The sequence below is a fragment of the Pleurodeles waltl genome, chromosome 2_1 (genome assembly GCF_031143425.1).
Source record: "Pleurodeles waltl isolate 20211129_DDA chromosome 2_1, aPleWal1.hap1.20221129, whole genome shotgun sequence".
NCBI classification, from domain to species: Eukaryota; Metazoa; Chordata; class Amphibia; order Caudata; family Salamandridae; genus Pleurodeles; species Pleurodeles waltl.
The window spans coordinates 356,002,856-356,023,918 of record NC_090438.1 but is presented as its reverse complement, the minus strand read 5'-3'; positions in this window follow the sequence as shown (position 1 = coordinate 356,023,918).

Below are 21,063 nucleotides of genomic sequence, written 5' to 3'. Positions count from 1 at the left end.
GACCGAATAGACAATAATGCCAATGGTAATGCATCCAGCCAAGTTAAGAATGTGGAAGCCTGTATCTTCGCTAATTTCTGCTTCAAAGTAGCATTATACCTTTCCATCAACTCTGCTGATTGTGGGTGGAAAACCGCATGGAACTTTTGTATGATCCCTAATCCTTTCAGGACATACTTAATAACTTCCCCAACAAAATGAGGTCCGTTATCATTCCATAAAAGTCTACAAACACCAAACCTAGGGAAAAAATTATTTCAAAAGCACCTTCGCTGTGGTAATGGCAGTATTATCCTTTGTGGTGTACGCCTCTATCCATTTACTGAAGGCACATACCACCACCAAGACATACTTTAAATTGTTGCAGCGTTCAAGCTGAATATAATCCATTTGTAGAACTTCGAAAGGTGCAGTTGGTGTAGCAAACCCTCCCGCAGGAGTTTGTGTCCCTTTTCCAGGATTGTATTGTAAACAGATCAAACAAGACTGTACTACTCTCTTAGCTGTACTGGAAATTTCTGGATGCTCCCAAACTTGCGTATGCAACTTCGTTATTGTTGAAGCTCCAACATGTGCCAGCCCATGTGCCATCTGTACCATAGGTTGTACAAAAGCTATAGGCAATTTCCATTTATCCATCTGCTTATTCCGCCAACAGCCCTCATCGTACAATTCTCCTTCTTCAGACCATTGCTCACGTTCTTTCACAGAAGCAGATTTCTGTATATCTAATACGTCTTGTCTAGCATTATGCCAACGTTCAGCTTGTGACTTCACTACATACATAGAAGTAGTACTTCGCTGCATCTCAGTCTCACGTGCTACACGGTACACAAGGGCATTACCTTGCCCTATCTTATCGGTCACTTTCTTGTGTGCACTACATTTCACAATAGCTAGTTTCTTTGGATATGTCACTGTAGTCAAGACGTTATGCACTAATTCTTCGTGCATTATCTGCATCCCGTGTGATGTGAGAAAGCCTCTCTCCTTCCAAGGCAAACCAAAATCATGAGCCACTCCAAAAGCATAGCGGCTGTCTGTATAAATGTTCACACATAAGTCAGTACTAAGCTCACGTGCTCGTGTCAAAGCTATTAGTTCAGCTGCTTGAGCTGACTTCTGTGGTATACAAGCTGTCTCCACTACCGTGTGTATTGTGGTGATTGCATATGCAGCTGAGGTCGCACGGTCTGGCAACTTCAAACAAGACCCATCAACCCACAATTCCCCATCTACATCTGGAAGTAGCGGATCTTGTAAATCAATACGACCCTTTGTCTGTTCTTTGGTAAGGAATATACAATCATGTGTTTTTTGTGACTGAGGCTGAGTCACCGGATATGGCAACAAAGTGGCTGGATTTAGTGTTGCACATCTCTTCAGTGTAATGTGAGGAGCCAGCAATGTCAATTCATACCCTGTCAGATGTGCGCTAGTTAAATGTTGCGTCTTTGTGTGATTTAAAAGAGCATGAACCACATGGGGTACTAACACCAACAGCTTATGTGACAAAACTATCCCTTCACTCTGAGTATTGACACAGCTGTTGCGGCAACTGAACGAAAACACCCAGGCAATGCTCGACCGACAGGATCAAGTACTGCTGAAAAATATGCACAGGGACGCTGCTTATCGCCATGTGTCTGTACTAAAACTGACAATGCACATCCATCTTTCTCAAGTACGTAAAGTGCAAAAGGCTTCGTGTAATCTGGAGTACCTAACACTGGTGATGAACAAAGGGCTTGTCGTAGCTGCCGGAAAGCAGTCTCACATTCATCTGTCCACGGGAGGGGTATTGGAGTATCTTTAGTCAAAAGTGCTAGCAAAGGTTTGACAATGTGTGAAAACCCTAATATCCATTGCCTACAAAAAGAAGTAAGACCAAGGAATGCACGAACATCTTTCTGAGTAGAGGGTACTGGTGTGTCTAAAATTGCTTGAATATGATCTGATGTAAGTGCACGTCCCTCCTTAGACAAAAGGTGACCTAAATAGGTTACCTTTGGTCTACAATATTGCAATTTCTTTCGTGACACTTTATGATGGTGTGAAGCAAGAAAAGAAAGTAAGGACAAAGTGCACTTTTCACATTGCTCAGGGGTATCAGCTGCCAACAAAATATCATCAGGATATTGTATGAGAGCCACACCTTCAGGCAAAACAAAAGAATCAAGTTGTCGTTTTAACGCTTGACTATCAATACTAGGACTCTCAGTATAGCCTTGAGGAACTCTGCAAAATCTACATGATCGTTTATTCAAAGTAAAACCAAACAAATATCGTTTATTCAAAGTAAAACCAAACACATATCGGCTGTCAGGATGAATAGGGATCGAAAAGAAAGCATTCTTCAAGTCTATCACAGAGAACGTAGTTGCTGTCGGGGTAACCAAAGTAAGAAGTGTTGTGATGTCAGATTCCACAGGATATTGTGGTACCACAACCTTGTTGACTTCTCGTAAATCAATAATGAATCGGTAAATCCTAGTATCAGAATAGGAAGAATCGGACTGTTACAATCATTATACGGAACTTCCTCAACAACTTCAACTGCAACAAGATCATGCACAATTTGTGTGTGTGCTTCTTTGCCCTCCTGTGAAATTTTGTATTGAGGCAAACGTGGCAATACAGCTCCCTCCTTGACACTAATATGTACCAGTGGAATAATCATTTGTCCCACATCAGTATCTGAAGTAGCCCACAAAGTACTAGGGAGTGAAGCTAATGCAATATCCTCTTTATCAAGACAAACTCTTTCCATCACAGGATGATTATCATTCAAAATAACACACCCCCTTCAGGAGAGCATTGTATTATAGCCCTGAAATACTTGAGCATATGAAGACCCACAATATTGTCTGGTGTATTTGGAGAAAGCAAAAATGGACATGGAGCAGTAAATTTATCAACATGAAATCCAAGTGGTTGTGACAATGGGCTAGGGGAAGGTGTTCTATTGAAACCTATCGATGTAATGGTTAAGCCAGACAGGGGAGCCCTTGGAATCAATTGTTTAGACAAGGCGCTAAGAGAAGCTCTTGTATCAACCAGAAACTGATCAGTAGAACCCAAAACATGTGCTGTAACATAGGGACCCCTCTGATCTACTGGAACTTCAACTGATTCCTTACCCCATCCTAGGCAATCCTATGCATAAGCAGAATCTTGGAAATCAGGATGCACATAGTTAGACATCTGGTATTGGTTCCGTCTATCAAAAGTGTTAAACCCATCCTGCCCTCGTACATTAGCAACAACCCTAGCATGATCATTCGTGCTTCTTCTAGGCCCTGAATATCCTGAGCGATTTCTCATTTGTCCCCGACCACGTGAACACTGCTGAACACGTAGTGCTGGACAATCGGCAGCCCAATACCCAAATTTCTTACAATACGCACACTGATCAACAGACAAATTTGAACAAGTGTAAGAAGAACCAAAAGATCACGTCCACCTCTACCACTACCTCTAAAAGGTGGACCATAAGCTTGAGCCAACATAACCTTCGTCTTTAATTCTTTAATCGTTTTATCCTCGCTACCTTTTGCTTCTAATTCCTGACATTCATAATACTGAGCCATAGTCAAAAGAGAAACTGGAGTAGAGGTAGTCCATGAACTTTCACTAGCTTTTAGACGACTAGCTATTCCTGGTAACAGATTTGCGACATATTTATCGACAAACAAATGTCTGCCAGTATCATCTGACAATAACTGGCTGCTAAAATCATGAAATGCTTCTTCAAAGTGTGTAAAGAAATCAGAGACCGATTCATCAGCCTTTCACTTTCAAGACACTAAAACAGTCCAATCTATCTTTTTAGGAGGAATAATCGTTTTTAACTTAACTAATATGGCTGCGGGAAGATCTAGAATCAACTGATATGGCTTTTTCGCAGGTTCCCTATCCCCGTCCATCTGTTCTAATTCTTTCCATGATGCCCCAAAAACTACACAATCATCAATTTACGAACAGTTCTCCACATATCTGGCGGTAATATCAATCCGAAAAATATATCAATATCAGCCAAAGTCACAGTACAAGAACTAATTGCTCCCTCAACTTCCTCATAAAAGGCGGCTGGATTTTTCCGCGGGTCAGGTAATGCTGTTTTAAGTGCCATTACAGCTGCCCTATTCCAAGGAGTATACACCCATTATAAATAAAATAACCCTTAGCATCAACAGAAGTTTTATCATCACTTGTACCCAATCTTTTAGGAGGAACATACAAAGGCGCGGCCTCCCGCATTGGTTTCACGTCAACTATCATAGTCTTATCTGTTCCGAAGATGGAAGCTTGCACCCCGCCGGTCTGAGATGTCCATGCAACTACGTCCACGGCTCTTTTCTTCTCTTGCAAACGGACTGCCACAACACATAATTTCACCAAACACCTGATTGCATCAGCCACCCGGGAGAAAACAAAAAGACCATCACGCATTTGCTTATGATCAGCGGCTACATCATCGGGCTCTAACTCACCAGAATATTTCCGAAATAGTTCAATAACTTCTGTGCCAAATGCCTCAGTAAAATATAGCTGCTCCTTTTCCGTCCACCCTTTCATGTTGTCTAAAAGTTCAGAAGCAGAGACAACGCTATTAATTGTTTTACGAGCAATAGATCTAAGCTCAGATGCACAGTCAGCAGGCAACATAGAGCGACTGTCTCGCATCTTCTGTTGCTCCGACCCGGAGACCTCAGCTAACTCATGAGGGGCAGAAGGAACGGCATACGGAGGTGGAGGGCGATCTAGTAACAAAAAATCATCATGTGGTTTATTAAGGATAGGATAGGATAGAGAGATTGCCTAACAGAGTATTGGCCAGTTACCTGTAATTTATGCTCTTTCTCTTCTAGCTCCTTTAAGTCATTTATATCTTTCTTTCTCATTTCCAATGCTTTCACATATACATTCTTCCGCTGCTCTTTCTCAAGCAAGGCTTGCTCACGCTTCACTCGTCCACACTCTTCTTTCTCCCACATTCGTACACAGTCAAACACATCTTGCCTAGACCTTCGCTTACACATACATTGTTCCACATACTCAATCTTTCACAAATCAAATGACCCATGCATAGGCCAATGTAACTCAGGATCTGCACAAGTGTATTTATTCCATAATGTGCTGTACATTATAGAAGAAAGACCACGTTTAACATACATATCTCTATTGGGCGTCACCTCTGGGGTGCCGGTTGCGATTCTTCCAGTCTCAAATTGGTACATTACAAAAGAAACATATCCTACGAAGTGCGCTAAAAACAGGCATGCCAAAAATAGTGCAGATTATAAATATTATAATCAAAGTAGCAATTAAGGTGCCGTTCAAATCAAAATTAAATTGGAGAAAATTCTCTTCATTACCTACCTATATAAATTGCAATTTATATATCAATTCAAAGGACACAAATTGATTAGTCACCCAAAACACGAGAGCCCCAGTAAGTGGTGCTAAAGCCCACAGCAAGTGCCGTAAAAACGGCTCTTACCAATCACACGGCGTCCAGGTTCCAACTGCCAAGTTCTAAAATCAACCAAATGGTCACTGCATGATGAATGAACAAAAAGGATCTCAGTCGAGGACCAGCGCCACCTGGATGGTCAAATCAGAAAGAAGGGAAAAACGCAGTGGTTGCCAAGACTCTGGTCTCCTCAGGCATTGATCGTCCACAGCGAGATCCCAATCTTTCGTCGCGACCAATCCGTCAGGCGTCCGAGTCGCCGCTGAGTCCCTGTTTGGGCGCCAATTTGTCAAAGTAAGCCTCAGCAAGGCCTACTAGTGCAAGGGGTTCGCCCTTCTCTGCACAAAGTCCTCAGACCATATAGGAAGAAGTTGGCACAGAAACCGAAATAAAAGACAAAGTTTATTAAACCTCATGAGGTGGTACTACAGTTCAAACAGCACCCTTTGGTAATGTTTGAAGTAGCACACTGAACTAAAAGAGCATGGTCCTTTTATACCCACGCAGGGGCTAAAAGAAGGTGGTACAATTATAGAAGCAAGACTTACATACATATAAGGTCATATGGAAATGCACAGTCGACAGGTAGGAGGTTTTAACAGTTTTCAAGGACTAGTTGACACATTACTGTCTGTTACTGATTACTAACAGCTGCAGATGTTACTGGGCATGTGCGAAAGTGGGAGATGCTAAATATAACTTGTCACTAGACAGATTTTCAAGAGTAGTTAACAGAAAGATAGGACAGAGCACATGGCGAGCACATGGCAGAGAAAATGGCTGCCATGAATACAAAATGGACTCAGCGAAATGCTCACAATAGTTGCTAAATACAAGATGTCTTCTGCTAATGCTTAATCTAATCGCTACTGACTTACAACAGACGACCCTTTCAGCATTAGCTGAAGACATTCGTCTTTCTGGGATTATCTAAATATTCATCTTGTATATTTATGCTCATCATTTCAGCTATTTCCTTATCTAACATGTGTTGTGCTTTCATTTCTGTAATATTTCTTTTGGTAGGCATACAAGCAGTAATACAAATGGAGCAGAACATTGGACCACACTGAATACAGATACAGCATGTGAAAAATATTGCACTCATTACACATAGGATAATCAGTAGTTTCCAGCCCCAAGCGGAAACAAGAGCCCAAAACCATCCAGAAAAAGTCTCTGTGTGGATTTCTGCAGCAATTTTATGCAATTTAGATAGTGAGTGATCTGGAATGAAAATGCAGCAACTACTACCGATAATGCGACATGCACCACCTCGATCAGCTAATATCACATCTAGTACCATACACATTTGGAGCACTACAATCCTCGCAATTTGGAGCTCCTCTGTAATATTCCCATGTGCCAGAGCTGCCTGATTGGTAACAGCTTCCACAACCCTAGTCAATTGTCTCACTTTCCTACTGTTTAACGCAGCACCCACAAAGGAGAACAACCCTAAATTAAAATCAACATATTGTTGCAGGCTAGTGTCCGTTTGGTCTACCTCCTTTGTACTTATTGTCCTTTTATATCTATTTTAAATGATGTCATTGAACAGTTTAAATTCTCGGTGATATGATGCAGGGGCCAAAAACACAAGGGGTAATAGAAAAGATACATAACACACACCTGACCACCCAACAGGTAGTTGGTAATATCCATCGTTACCACAAACAAAATATGTATTATGTGAAGCTGTAAAACAACTATTATTTACACACTCAATAGTTAAAATCAAGGTACAATCGCTTATCCCCACTGGAATTCGCCCAATGCTACATATACATAAATCTGCTTTAGTTTTTGTAACAGAAATCACAAATTGTTCTTTCTTGTCAGATTCTCTTATATTTGTGAAGACATATGGTATTGAAACATTGTCCGGTTGATACTCTTCCCATTCCCATTTAGTTCCTTTGGCTTCGGGATAACCATCTTTGTCTTGGTAGTATACTTTATTAAGGCGAAAAAGAAGTCCGCCCTCTGTACGTTTTCCAGATGCAAACAAAAGCGTATACCAAGCTTGACAAGAACCATTGTGTGAAAAAGGAAGAGGTGTTCCTCCTTCCTTTTGATGCGCAGGTATCATTCCACATACCCAACAGTTAGTAGTATTTGTAGCATTATGAGCATGATGCAACATCTGAATGAAATTATATAGAAGTACGATTGATGGTGCTTCTGCTCCTGATAGGGAAGTGTAAAGTAATAGTGGTCCTCTGATACTGGAGTAGTGGCAACAAAAAACTCACAAGCAGGAACCTTCTTTTCAACAAACCAGGTGATTATTGCTATAAGCACCAAAACAACAACACACCCCATAGTACTAATGATCAGTTTGTTATTCATTTTAGCAACAGTGAAAATTGGCCCTATCAGAAATTAATTAAAAACAATCGTTGGAGCTCTTATCCCTGGGCAGTCGCTGATTTCTTCACCACAGGCCAAGACGGGTGTCACTACTCTAATGCATGGCTGATACCCCCCCTTGCCACATTGGCTCTCCGTTTCACTAACCCAGGGCGGTAGCTCAACCAGTTTTCTCCAGCACTAGGGGGTCTTTCCTCTGGTCTTTCCTCTGTCTCAAATTATATCGCAGATCTCCGCAGATCCGTCAGGTGATATAGCACGGCCTTTCTCCGTAGTCAAAATCTCTCGATGATCGGTCAGCACAGCAGGTTCCACCAAGGTAGGTAGCACTCTCTTACAGTAAGTACTATGGACCCAATTCTTTCGGTTCGTCACTCAAACTGCTGTCCTTGTCGCAAGGAGCACCTGCTCTGGGCCTCGCCACCTTGGTTCCAAGCTGCTTGATCTTTCAAAGGACTTAATCATCACCTGGTCACCAGGTCGGAGTTCATGGCCTTCACCTGTAGATCTGTCAGGAAGTGCTTCTCGAACCTGTTGATGAATAGAAACCAAATTGTCGGTTAACTGTGCCACATAATCATTCATCAGGACACAAGGTACATCGTATACAGAATTTGGCTTAGGAACTCCCCAAATGTTCATTGGCCTTCCAAATACTATTTCATAGGGAGTAAGGCCTATTCGAGAGTGTGGAACTGACCGAATAGACAATAATGCCAATGGTAATGCATCCAGCCAAGTTAAGAATGTGGAAGCCTGTATCTTCGCTAATTTCTGCTTCAAAGTAGCATTATACCTTTCCATCAACTCTGCTGATTGTGGGTGGAAAACCGCATGGAACTTTTGTTTGATCCCTAATCCTTTCAGGACATACTTAATAACTTCCCCAACAAAATGAGGTCCGTTATCATTCCATAAAAGTCTACAAACACCAAACCTAGGGAAAAAATTATTTCAAAAGCACCTTCGCTGTGGTAATGGCAGTATTATCCTTTGTGGTGTACGCCTCTATCCATTTACTGAAGGCACATACCACCACCAAGACATACTTTAAATTGTTGCAGCGTTCAAGCTGAATATAATCCATTTGTAGAACTTCGAAAGGTGCAGTTGGTGTAGCAAACCCTCCCGCAGGAGTTTGTGTCCCTTTTCCAGGATTGTATTGTAAACAGATCAAACAAGACTGTACTACTCTCTTAGCTGTACTGGAAATTTCTGGATGCTCCCAAACTTGCGTATGCAACTTCGTTATTGTTGAAGCTCCAACATGTGCCAGCCCATGTGCCATCTGCACCATAGGTTGTACAAAAGCTATAGGCAATTTCCATTTATCCATCTGCTTATTCCGCCAACAGCCCTCATCGTACAATTCTCCTTCTTCAGACCATTGCTCACGTTCTTTCACAGAAGCAGATTTCTGTATATCTAATACGTCTTGTCTAGCATTATGCCAACGTTCAGCTTGTGACTTCACTACATACATAGAAGTAGTACTTCGCTGCATCTCAGTCTCACGTGCTACACGGTACACAAGGGCATTACCTTGCCCTATCTTATCGGTCACTTTCTTGTGTGCACTACATTTCACAATAGCTAGTTTCTTTGGATATGTCACTGTAGTCAAGACGTTATGCACTAATTCTTCGTGCATTATCTGCATCCCGTGTGATGTGAGAAAGCCTCTCTCCTTCCAAGGCAAACCAAAATCATGAGCCACTCCAAAAGCATAGCGGCTGTCTGTATAAATGTTCACACATAAGTCAGTACTAAGCTCACGTGCTCGTGTCAAAGCTATTAGTTCAGCTGCTTGAGCTGACTTCTGTGGTATACAAGCTGTCTCCACTACCGTGTGTATTGTGGTGATTGCATATGCAGCTGAGGTCGCACGGTCTGGCAACTTCAAACAAGACCCATCAACCCACAATTCCCCATCTACATCTGGAAGTAGCGGATCTTGTAAATCAATACGACCCTTTGTCTGTTCTTTGGTAAGGAATATACAATCATGTGTTTTTTGTGACTGAGGCTGAGTCACCGGATATGGCAACAAAGTGGCTGGATTTAGTGTTGCACATCTCTTCAGTGTAATGTGAGGAGCCAGCAATGTCAATTCATACCCTGTCAGATGTGCGCTAGTTAAATGTTGCGTCTTTGTGTGATTTAAAAGAGCATGAACCACATGGGGTACTAACACCAACAGCTTATGTGACAAAACTATCCCTTCACTCTGAGTATTGACACAGCTGTTGCGGCAACTGAACGAAAACACCCAGGCAATGCTCGACCGACAGGATCAAGTACTGCTGAAAAATATGCACAGGGACGCTGCTTATCGCCATGTGTCTGTACTAAAACTGACAATGCACATCCATCTTTCTCAAGTACGTAAAGTGCAAAAGGCTTCGTGTAATCTGGAGTACCTAACACTGGTGATGAACAAAGGGCTTGTCGTAGCTGCCGGAAAGCAGTCTCACATTCATCTGTCCACGGGAGGGGTATTGGAGTATCTTTAGTCAAAAGTGCTAGCAAAGGTTTGACAATGTGTGAAAACCCTAATATCCATTGCCTACAAAAAGAAGTAAGACCAAGGAATGCACGAACATCTTTCTGAGTAGAGGGTACTGGTGTGTCTAAAATTGCTTGAATATGATCTGATGTAAGTGCACGTCCCTCCTTAGACAAAAGGTGACCTAAATAGGTTACCTTTGGTCTACAATATTGCAATTTCTTTCGTGACACTTTATGATGGTGTGAAGCAAGAAAAGAAAGTAAGGACAAAGTGCACTTTTCACATTGCTCAGGGGTATCAGCTGCCAACAAAATATCATCAGGATATTGTATGAGAGCCACACCTTCAGGCAAAACAAAAGAATCAAGTTGTCGTTTTAACGCTTGACTATCAATACTAGGACTCTCAGTATAGCCTTGAGGAACTCTGCAAAATCTACATGATCGTTTATTCAAAGTAAAACCAAACAAATATCGTTTATTCAAAGTAAAACCAAACACATATCGGCTGTCAGGATGAATAGGGATCGAAAAGAAAGCATTCTTCAAGTCTATCACAGAGAACGTAGTTGCTGTCGGGGTAACCAAAGTAAGAAGTGTTGTGATGTCAGATTCCACAGGATATTGTGGTACCACAACCTTGTTGACTTCTCGTAAATCAATAATGAATCGGTAAATCCTAGTATCAGAATAGGAAGAATCGGACTGTTACAATCATTATACGGAACTTCCTCAACAACTTCAACTGCAACAAGATCATGCACAATTTGTGTGTGTGCTTCTTTGCCCTCCTGTGAAATTTTGTATTGAGGCAAACGTGGCAATACAGCTCCCTCCTTGACACTAATATGTACCAGTGGAATAATCATTTGTCCCACATCAGTATCTGAAGTAGCCCACAAAGTACTAGGGAGTGAAGCTAATGCAATATCCTCTTTATCAAGACAAACTCTTTCCATCACAGGATGATTATCATTCAAAATAACACACCCCCTTCAGGAGAGCATTGTATTATAGCCCTGAAATACTTGAGCATATGAAGACCCACAATATTGTCTGGTGTATTTGGAGAAAGCAAAAATGGACATGGAGCAGTAAATTTATCAACATGAAATCCAAGTGGTTGTGACAATGGGCTAGGGGAAGGTGTTCTATTGAAACCTATCGATGTAATGGTTAAGCCAGACAGGGGAGCCCTTGGAATCAATTGTTTAGACAAGGCGCTAAGAGAAGCTCTTGTATCAACCAGAAACTGATCAGTAGAACCCAAAACATGTGCTGTAACATAGGGACCCCTCTGATCTACTGGAACTTCAACTGATTCCTTACCCCATCCTAGGCAATCCTATGCATAAGCAGAATCTTGGAAATCAGGATGCACATAGTTAGACATCTGGTATTGGTTCCGTCTATCAAAAGTGTTAAACCCATCCTGCCCTCGTACATTAGCAACAACCCTAGCATGATCATTCGTGCTTCTTCTAGGCCCTGAATATCCTGAGCGATTTCTCATTTGTCCCCGACCACGTGAACACTGCTGAACACGTAGTGCTGGACAATCGGCAGCCCAATACCCAAATTTCTTACAATACGCACACTGATCAACAGACAAATTTGAACAAGTGTAAGAAGAACCAAAAGATCACGTCCACCTCTACCACTACCTCTAAAAGGTGGACCATAAGCTTGAGCCAACATAACCTTCGTCTTTAATTCTTTAATCGTTTTATCCTCGCTACCTTTTGCTTCTAATTCCTGACATTCATAATACTGAGCCATAGTCAAAAGAGAAACTGGAGTAGAGGTAGTCCATGAACTTTCACTAGCTTTTAGACGACTAGCTATTCCTGGTAACAGATTTGCGACATATTTATCGACAAACAAATGTCTGCCAGTATCATCTGACAATAACTGGCTGCTAAAATCATGAAATGCTTCTTCAAAGTGTGTAAAGAAATCAGAGACCGATTCATCAGCCTTTCACTTTCAAGACACTAAAACAGTCCAATCTATCTTTTTAGGAGGAATAATCGTTTTTAACTTAACTAATATGGCTGCGGGAAGATCTAGAATCAACTGATATGGCTTTTTCGCAGGTTCCCTATCCCCGTCCATCTGTTCTAATTCTTTCCATGATGCCCCAAAAACTACACAATCATCAATTTACGAACAGTTCTCCACATATCTGGCGGTAATATCAATCCGAAAAATATATCAATATCAGCCAAAGTCACAGTACAAGAACTAATTGCTCCCCCAACTTCCTCATAAAAGGCGGCTGGATTTTTCCGCGGGTCAGGTAATGCTGTTTTAAGTGCCATTACAGCTGCCCTATTCCAAGGAGTATACACCCATTATAAATAAAATAACCCTTAGCATCAACAGAAGTTTTATCATCACTTGTACCCAATCTTTTAGGAGGAACATACAAAGGCGCGGCCTCCCGCATTGGTTTCACGTCAACTATCATAGTCTTATCTGTTCCGAAGATGGAAGCTTGCACCCCGCCGGTCTGAGATGTCCATGCAACTACGTCCACGGCTCTTTTCTTCTCTTGCAAACGGACTGCCACAACACATAATTTCACCAAACACCTGATTGCATCAGCCACCCGGGAGAAAACAAAAAGACCATCACGCATTTGCTTATGATCAGCGGCTACATCATCGGGCTCTAACTCACCAGAATATTTCCGAAATAGTTCAATAACTTCTGTGCCAAATGCCTCAGTAAAATATAGCTGCTCCTTTTCCGTCCACCCTTTCATGTTGTCTAAAAGTTCAGAAGCAGAGACAACGCTATTAATTGTTTTACGAGCAATAGATCTAAGCTCAGATGCACAGTCAGCAGGCAACATAGAGCGACTGTCTCGCATCTTCTGTTGCTCCGACCCGGAGACCTCAGCTAACTCATGAGGGGCAGAAGGAACGGCATACGGAGGTGGAGGGCGATCTAGTAACAAAAAATCATCATGTGGTTTATTAAGGATAGGATAGGATAGAGAGATTGCCTAACAGAGTATTGGCCAGTTACCTGTAATTTATGCTCTTTCTCTTCTAGCTCCTTTAAGTCATTTATATCTTTCTTTCTCATTTCCAATGCTTTCACATATACATTCTTCCGCTGCTCTTTCTCAAGCAAGGCTTGCTCACGCTTCACTCGTCCACACTCTTCTTTCTCCCACATTCGTACACAGTCAAACACATCTTGCCTAGACCTTCGCTTACACATACATTGTTCCACATACTCAATCTTTCACAAATCAAATGACCCATGCATAGGCCAATGTAACTCAGGATCTGCACAAGTGTATTTATTCCATAATGTGCTGTACATTATAGAAGAAAGACCACGTTTAACATACATATCTCTATTGGGCGTCACCTCTGGGGTGCCGGTTGCGATTCTTCCAGTCTCAAATTGGTACATTACAAAAGAAACATATCCTACGAAGTGCGCTAAAAACAGGCATGCCAAAAATAGTGCAGATTATAAATATTATAATCAAAGTAGCAATTAAGGTGCCGTTCAAATCAAAATTAAATTGGAGAAAATTCTCTTCATTACCTACCTATATAAATTGCAATTTATATATCAATTCAAAGGACACAAATTGATTAGTCACCCAAAACACGAGAGCCCCAGTAAGTGGTGCTAAAGCCCACAGCAAGTGCCGTAAAAACGGCTCTTACCAATCACACGGCGTCCAGGTTCCAACTGCCAAGTTCTAAAATCAACCAAATGGTCACTGCATGATGAATGAACAAAAAGGATCTCAGTCGAGGACCAGCGCCACCTGGATGGTCAAATCAGAAAGAAGGGAAAAACGCAGTGGTTGCCAAGACTCTGGTCTCCTCAGGCATTGATCGTCCACAGCGAGATCCCAATCTTTCGTCGCGACCAATCCGTCAGGCGTCCGAGTCGCCGATGAGTCCCTGTTTGGGCGCCAATTTGTCAAAGTAAGCCTCAGCAAGGCCTACTAGTGCAAGGGGTTCGCCCTTCTCTGCACAAAGTCCTCAGACCATATAGGAAGAAGTTGGCACAGAAACCGAAATAAAAGACAAAGTTTATTAAACCTCATGAGGTGGTACTACAGTTCAAACAGCACCCTTTGGTAATGTTTGAAGTAGCACACTGAACTAAAAGAGCATGGTCCTTTTATACCCACGCAGGGGCTAAAAGAAGGTGGTACAATTATAGAAGCAAGACTTACATACATATAAGGTCATATGGAAATGCACAGTCGACAGGTAGGAGGTTTTAACAGTTTTCAAGGACTAGTTGACACATTACTGTCTGTTACTGATTACTAACAGCTGCAGATGTTACTGGGCATGTGCGAAAGTGGGAGATGCTAAATATAACTTGTCACTAGACAGATTTTCAAGAGTAGTTAACAGAAAGATAGGACAGAGCACATGGCGAGCACATGGCAGAGAAAATGGCTGCCATGAATACAAAATGGACTCAGCGAAATGCTCACAATAGTTGCTAAATACAAGATGTCTTCTGCTAATGCTTAATCTAATCGCTACTGACTTACAACAGACGACCCTTTCAGCATTAGCTGAAGACATTCGTCTTTCTGGGATTATCTAAATATTCATCTTGTATATTTATGCTCATCATTTCAGCTATTTCCTTATCTAACATGTGTTGTGCTTTCATTTCTGTAATATTTCTTTTGGTAGGCATACAAGCAGTAATACAAATGGAGCAGAACATTGGACCACACTGAATACAGATACAGCATGTGAAAAATATTGCACTCATTACACATAGGATAATCAGTAGTTTCCAGCCCCAAGCGGAAACAAGAGCCCAAAACCATCCAGAAAAAGTCTCTGTGTGGATTTCTGCAGCAATTTTATGCAATTTAGATAGTGAGTGATCTGGAATGAAAATGCAGCAACTACTACCGATAATGCGACATGCACCACCTCGATCAGCTAATATCACATCTAGTACCATACACATTTGGAGCACTACAATCCTCGCAATTTGGAGCTCCTCTGTAATATTCCCATGTGCCAGAGCTGCCTGATTGGTAACAGCTTCCACAACCCTAGTCAATTGTCTCACTTTCCTACTGTTTAACGCAGCACCCACAAAGGAGAACAACCCTAAATTAAAATCAACATATTGTTGCAGGCTAGTGTCCGTTTGTTCTACCTCCTTTTTACTTATTGTCCTTTTATATCTATTTTAAATGATGTCATTGAACAGTTTAAATTCTCGGTGATATGATGCAGGGGCCAAAAACACAAGGGGTTATAGAAAAGATACATAACACACACCTGACCACCCAACAGGTAGTTGGTAATATCCATCGTTACCACAAACAAAATATGTATTATGTGAAGCTGTAAAACAACTATTATTTACACACTCAATAGTTAAAATCAAGGTACAATCGCTTATCCCCACTGGAATTCGCCCAATGCTACGTATACATAAATCTGCTTTAGTTTTTGTAACAGAAATCACAAATTGTTCTTTCTTGTCAGATTCTCTTATATTTGTGAAGACATATGGTATTGAAACATTGTCCGGTTGATACTCTTCCCATTCCCATTTAGTTCCTTTGGCTTCGGGATAACCATCTTTGTCTTGGTAGTATACTTTATTAAGGCGAAAAAGAAGTCCGCCCTCTGTACGTTTTCCAGATGCAAACAAAAGCGTATACCAAGCTTGACAAGAACCATTGTGTGAAAAAGGAAGAGGTGTTCCTCCTTCCTTTTGATGCGCAGGTATCATTCCACATACCCAACAGTTAGTAGTATTTGTAGCATTATGAGCATGATGCAACATCTGAATGAAATTATATAGAAGTACGATTGATGGTGCTTCTGCTCCTGATAGGGAAGTGTAAAGTAATAGTGGTCCTCTGATACTGGAGTAGTGGCAACAAAAAACTCACAAGCAGGAACCTTCTTTTCAACAAACCAGGTGATTATTGCTATAAGCACCAAAACAACAACACACCCCATAGTACTAATGATCAGTTTGTTATTCATTTTAGCAACAGTGAAAATTGGCCCTATCAGAAATTAATTAAAAACAATCGTTGGAGCTCTTATCCCTGGGCAGTCGCTGATTTCTTCACCACAGGCCAAGACGGGTGTCACTACTCTAATGCATGGCTGATACCCCCCCTTGCCACATTGGCTCTCCGTTTCACTAACCCAGGGCGGTAGCTCAACCAGTTTTCTCCAGCACTAGGGGGTCTTTCCTCTGGTCTTTCCTCTGTCTCAAATTATATCGCAGATCTCCGCAGATCCGTCAGGTGATATAGCACGGCCTTTCTCCGTAGTCAAAATCTCTCGATGATCGGTCAGCACAGCAGGTTCCACCAAGGTAGGTAGCACTCTCTTACAGTAAGTACTATGGACCCAATTCTTTCGGTTCGTCACTCAAACTGCTGTCCTTGTCGCAAGGAGCACCTGCTCTGGGCCTCGCCACCTTGGTTCCAAGCTGCTTGATCTTTCAAAGGACTTAATCATCACCTGGTCACCAGGTCGGAGTTCATGGCCTTCACCTGTAGATCTGTCAGGAAGTGCTTCTCGAACCTGTTGATGAATAGAAACCAAATTGTCGGTTAACTGTGCCACATAATCATTCATCAGGACACAAGGTACATCGTATACAGAATTTGGCTTAGGAACTCCCCAAATGTTCATTGGCCTTCCAAATACTATTTCATAGGGAGTAAGGCCTATTCGAGAGTGTGGAACTGACCGAATAGACAATAATGCCAATGGTAATGCATCCAGCCAAGTTAAGAATGTGGAAGCCTGTATCTTCGCTAATTTCTGCTTCAAAGTAGCATTATACCTTTCCATCAACTCTGCTGATTGTGGGTGGAAAACCGCATGGAACTTTTGTTTGATCCCTAATCCTTTCAGGACATACTTAATAACTTCCCCAACAAAATGAGGTCCGTTATCATTCCATAAAAGTCTACAAACACCAAACCTAGGGAAAAAATTATTTCAAAAGCACCTTCGCTGTGGTAATGGCAGTATTATCCTTTGTGGTGTACGCCTCTATCCATTTACTGAAGGCACATACCACCACCAAGACATACTTTAAATTGTTGCAGCGTTCAAGCTGAATATAATCCATTTGTAGAACTTCGAAAGGTGCAGTTGGTGTAGCAAACCCTCCCGCAGGAGTTTGTGTCCCTTTTCCAGGATTGTATTGTAAACAGATCAAACAAGACTGTACTACTCTCTTAGCTGTACTGGAAATTTCTGGATGCTCCCAAACTTGCGTATGCAACTTCGTTATTGTTGAAGCTCCAACATGTGCCAGCCCATGTGCCATCTGTACCATAGGTTGTACAAAAGCTATAGGCAATTTCCATTTATCCATCTGCTTATTCCGCCAACAGCCCTCATCATACAATTCTCCTTCTTCAGACCATTGCTCACGTTCTTTCACAGAAGCAGATTTCTGTATATCTAATACGTCTTGTCTAGCATTATGCCAACGTTCAGCTTGTGACTTCACTACATACATAGAAGTAGTACTTCGCTGCATCTCAGTCTCACGTGCTACACGGTACACAAGGGCATTACCTTGCCCTATCTTATCGGTCACTTTCTTGTGTGCACTACATTTCACAATAGCTAGTTTCTTTGGATATGTCACTGTAGTCAAGACGTTATGCACTAATTCTTCGTGCATTATCTGCATCCCGTGTGATGTGAGAAAGCCTCTCTCCTTCCAAGGCAAACCAAAATCATGAGCCACTCCAAAAGCATAGCGGCTGTCTGTATAAATGTTCACACATAAGTCAGTACTAAGCTCACGTGCTCGTGTCAAAGCTATTAGTTCAGCTGCTTGAGCTGACTTCTGTGGTATACAAGCTGTCTCCACTACCGTGTGTATTGTGGTGATTGCATATGCAGCTGAGGTCGCACGGTCTGGCAACTTCAAACAAGACCCATCAACCCACAATTCCCCATCTACATCTGGAAGTAGCGGATCTTGTAAATCAATACGACCCTTTGTCTGTTCTTTGGTAAGGAATATACAATCATGTGTTTTTTGTGACTGAGGCTGAGTCACCGGATATGGCAACAAAGTGGCTGGATTTAGTGTTGCACATCTCTTCAGTGTAATGTGAGGAGCCAGCAATGTCAATTCATACCCTGTCAGATGTGCGCTAGTTAAATGTTGCGTCTTTGTGTGATTTAAAAGAGCATGAACCACATGGGGTACTAACACCAACAGCTTATGTGACAAAACTATCCCTTCACTCTGAGTATTGACACAGCTGTTGCGGCAATTGAACGAAAACACCCAGGCAATGCTCGACCGACAGGATCAAGTACTGCTGAAAAATATGCACAGGGACGCTGCTTATCGCCATGTGTCTGTACTAAAACTGACAATGCACATCCATCTTTCTCAAGTACGTAAAGTGCAAAAGGCTTCGTGTAATCTGGAGTACCTAACACTGGTGATGAACAAAGGGCTTGTCGTAGCTGCCGGAAAGCAGTCTCACATTCATCTGTCCACGGGAGGGGTATTGGAGTATCTTTAGTCAAAAGTGCTAGCAAAGGTTTGACAATGTGTGAAAACCCTAATATCCATTGCCTACAAAAAGAAGTAAGACCAAGGAATGCACGAACATCTTTCTGAGTAGAGGGTACTGGTGTGTCTAAAATTGCTTGAATATGATCTGATGTAAGTGCACGTCCCTCCTTAGACAAAAGGTGACCTAAATAGGTTACCTTTGGTCTACAATATTGCAATTTCTTTCGTGACACTTTATGATGGTGTGAAGCAAGAAAAGAAAGTAAGGACAAAGTGCACTTTTCACATTGCTCAGGGGTATCAGCTGCCAACAAAATATCATCAGGATATTGTATGAGAGCCACACCTTCAGGCAAAACAAAAGAATCAAGTTGTCGTTTTAACGCTTGACTATCAATACTAGGACTCTCAGTATAGCCTTGAGGAACTCTGCAAAATCTACATGATCGTTTATTCAAAGTAAAACCAAACAAATATCGTTTATTCAAAGTAAAACCAAACACATATCGGCTGTCAGGATGAATAGGGATCGAAAAGAAAGCATTCTTCAAGTCTATCACAGAGAACGTAGTTGCTGTCGGGGTAACCAAAGTAAGAAGTGTTGTGATGTCAGATTCCACAGGATATTGTGGTACCACAACCTTGTTGACTTCTCGTAAATCAATAATGAATCGGTAAATCCTAGTATCAGAATAGGAAGAATCGGACTGTTACAATCATTATACGGAACTTCCTCAACAACTTCAACTGCAACAAGATCATGCACAATTTGTGTGTGTGCTTCTTTGCCCTCCTGTGAAATTTTGTATTGAGGCAAACGTGGCAATACAGCTCCCTCCTTGACACTAATATGTACCAGTGGAATAATCATTTGTCCCACATCAGTATCTGAAGTAGCCCACAAAGTACTAGGGAGTGAAGCTAATGCAATATCCTCTTTATCAAGACAAACTCTTTCCATCACAGGATGATTATCATTCAAAATAACACACCCCCTTCAGGAGAGCATTGTATTATAGCCCTGAAATACTTGAGCATATGAAGACCCACAATATTGTCTGGTGTATTTGGAGAAAGCAAAAATGGACATGGAGCAGTAAATTTATCAACATGAAATCCAAGTGGTTGTGACAATGGGCTAGGGGAAGGTGTTCTATTGAAACCTATCGATGTAATGGTTAAGCCAGACAGGGGAGCCCTTGGAATCAATTGTTTAGACAAGGCGCTAAGAGAAGCTCTTGTATCAACCAGAAACTGATCAGTAGAACCCAAAACATGTGCTGTAACATAGGGACCCCTCTGATCTACTGGAACTTCAACTGATTCCTTACCCCATCCTAGGCAATCCTATGCATAAGCAGAATCTTGGAAATCAGGATGCACATAGTTAGACATCTGGTATTGGTTCCGTCTATCAAAAGTGTTAAACCCATCCTGCCCTCGTACATTAGCAACAACCCTAGCATGATCATTCGTGCTTCTTCTAGGCCCTGAATATCCTGAGCGATTTCTCATTTGTCCCCGACCACGTGAACACTGCTGAACACGTAGTGCTGGACAATCGGCAGCCCAATACCCAAATTTCTTACAATACGCACACTGATCAACAGACAAATTTGAACAAGTGTAAGAAGAACCAAAAGATCACGTCCACCTCTACCACTACCTCTAAAAGGTGGACCATAAGCTTGAGCCAACATATCCTTCGTCTTTAATTCTTTAATCGTTTTATCCTCGCTACCTTTTGCTTCTAATTCCTGACATTCATAATACTGAGCCATAGTCAAAAGAGAAACTGGAGTAGAGGTAGTCCATGAACTTTCACTAGCTTTTAGACGACTAGCTATTCCTGGTAACAGATTTGCGACATATTTATCGACAAACAAATGTCTGCCAGTATCATCTGACAATAACTGGCTGCTAAAATCATGAAATGCTTCTTCAAAGTGTGTAAAGAAATCAGAGACCGATTCATCAGCCTTTCACTTTCAAGACACTAAAACAGTCCAATCTATCTTTTTAGGAGGAATAATCGTTTTTAACTTAACTAATATGGCTGCGGGAAGATCTAGAATCAACTGATATGGCTTTTTCGCAGGTTCCCTATCCCCGTCCATCTGTTCTAATTCTTTCCATGATGCCCCAAAAACTACACAATCATC